At 47.5% G+C, this 2,339-nt stretch overlaps 1 protein-coding gene across 1 annotated transcript in view; it reads right to left on the minus strand.

Moving 5' to 3' along the window:
* Positions 1-2,339, minus strand: part of GATAD2A (GATA zinc finger domain containing 2A) — a 94,546-nt gene that overhangs the window by 47,473 nt on the left and 44,734 nt on the right.

Below are 2,339 nucleotides of genomic sequence, written 5' to 3' on the forward strand. Positions count from 1 at the left end.
CACAACATAGCCTTTAAAAAAAACCCCCCAAAAAAAAAAAAAAAAAAAAAAAAAAAAAAAGGAAGAAATAGGGGCCGGCAGGTGGTCTGGTTAAGGCACTAGACTCCCACATGGCTGGCCACAGTTCAAGTCTGGACCTGACGGCTTGTTTTCCTACCTTGCCTTTCTCTCTCTCTCTGGGCAAATTCAACAAATGATGATGATGATGAAATTTTTAAAAAATTGTAAAAAAGCTAAAGACTCACAGAGGATCCAAATACTGCCTGTTCCTAATGGCAGAAAGCAAGGTTACTCACTCCAGAATGGTTTACAGTTTTAGAGTGGCTCTGAGCTGGATTCTGTACAAACTGACAATCGCACTTTTCCAAAGAACTAGACAAAGCAGTCCACTGGGAACTCAGGCGGACACTAGTTATACATGTGACACCTTGTTCTGAGACAAGCTACAGACTGCAGGGGAGTTATCACCAACACTGCTTCAGTGGCCCCCTCACTACATACCAAGCATCCAGGTTGACTCTGGGTACATTTTACTGTCATCCTACCAAGCCCTAAGGCAGAGATCACACACCTATTTTAAAAGTAAAGACCACAGGCTAAGATGGTCTGCTCAGGACATGTCAGGGAGTGGGACTGGACCCCCCTCCTTTGCCTTCCAGTCCTCATGTGCTCCTTTAACACTCTCACGTTGCTTCACAAAAGCCCTGGGGCTACCTGTGCATTCTAGGAGGTCTCCCATCAGAGTGCCTGGATTAATCTGTCCCACTTCTTTCCATCTTGTAGGTATCGTAAGGACAGCATCCCAGACAATCTCAGAGAGCAGTGCCATGTGTTCTAAGTGACTTCAGCTTGGAAGCCAATAATCCTAAAAGACACCCGGAAGGCTAACGCAGTTCTGGGATTTGGAACAGGAAGACCTGGGTTTGAGTTCCAAATCTGAATTCCCTAGCATGGAACCTCCCCCTTAGGATCTACTTACCTACCTTGCAGAGGTACAAGGCTATTCTGAGAGAAAACACACGCCAGAGCAAGAGGGACCCAGCAAATCTCTAAAAATGTGAGCTCCTCCTCTTTCTGTACTCACTCCATCCTGCTCCTGGCTGCTGGCCCAACCTAAGGCATCAAAGATCCCTCTCCCCTATGAGGACCAAGTCAATGGGAAGGAAAGGACACCTGGACCTGTAATTTTATCACTGGAAGCATATTATAATTATAATTATTATTATTATTGTTAGAAATCTGCCAGAGGGTACATGCACTAGCACAGAGAGTGATGGGGGAAGGGTGAGAAAGCACCACCCAAGGAAACATGGTCATGCCCCCATCATTTATCCTGTTTCTCCCCACCAAGGGGGGTGTTGGGGACAACAAATACACGTACATAGTGTGTTTCTAAAGCTGCTGGGTCTGGCACTCAAACAGCAGTCAGCCATGTGGGATCCAGCCTCCTCAACCACCACACCACCGGCTGGACCTATCACTGGAACTTTAAAAGCAGACCCTGGTTGTAAAATGGGGACTGCAGAAAGCAAAGCCAGACGGAAAAGGGCTTTCTGGGGAACAGCACAATCAAGTATGTCCCCCCAGAGAATGATGTTTCCTCGGCAGGACTGGGGAGGATGGGTGGGATTTTACCCTGTTATCTCGAGGAGATACGAAGTTTAAAACCTAAGAAATGCCAGGCCAGTCAATCTCTGAAGCCCTTAAGATCCCAACAGTTTGGACTACAAAATGGATTTAATGCAGACTGCAGCTGGCATCCCTCTGTGGGGTCAGTAGATATTCACTAATAAGATGAGGCACCATCAACTTCCCTGGTGCTGCAGCAGCTGTCCCTTGGTAAGTAGACACGACAGGACAGGCGTTCTGCAGGAAGAGGGCTCTGAGGAGCCACAGAAAAGTCCATCAAAGGGCTGATCAGGAGGCTGCAGCCATCCCCACATATTCTCTGTGGGCACCTGGGTGTGAACATTCCAGAAAGCTCTGAGAGGAGGGTAATACAGGGGGACAAGCAGTAGGTCTAGATCCTCTTTATAGAGAGAAAAGTTCTTTGAGTAAAGAGATGGGATGGTAGAATCTCTTTTAAGCTTTTGCCTTAAGAATTTCACAAAAGGGCAGTATCAGAAAAGTCACTCTTGACGTGATCAGTCAGGACTAGAGAGAAACCAACAGGGCAGGCCACAGAGCACACGGACCCTTCCTCTAAGCAGTTCCCTGAGCTGGGCTCCCAACTCTAACCCCAACCAAGTGACCCCGGTGGGGTACAGAGTCCCCGGCTTCTCTGCCCCCAGATCTGAAAAGTAGGGAGAGATAACCAAATGAAAACCTCAAGTTTCCCT

This window comes from Tupaia chinensis, unplaced genomic scaffold (genome assembly GCF_000334495.1).
Source record: "Tupaia chinensis unplaced genomic scaffold, TupChi_1.0 Scaffold000201_1, whole genome shotgun sequence".
In the NCBI taxonomy this organism is placed as follows: Eukaryota; Metazoa; Chordata; class Mammalia; order Scandentia; family Tupaiidae; genus Tupaia; species Tupaia belangeri.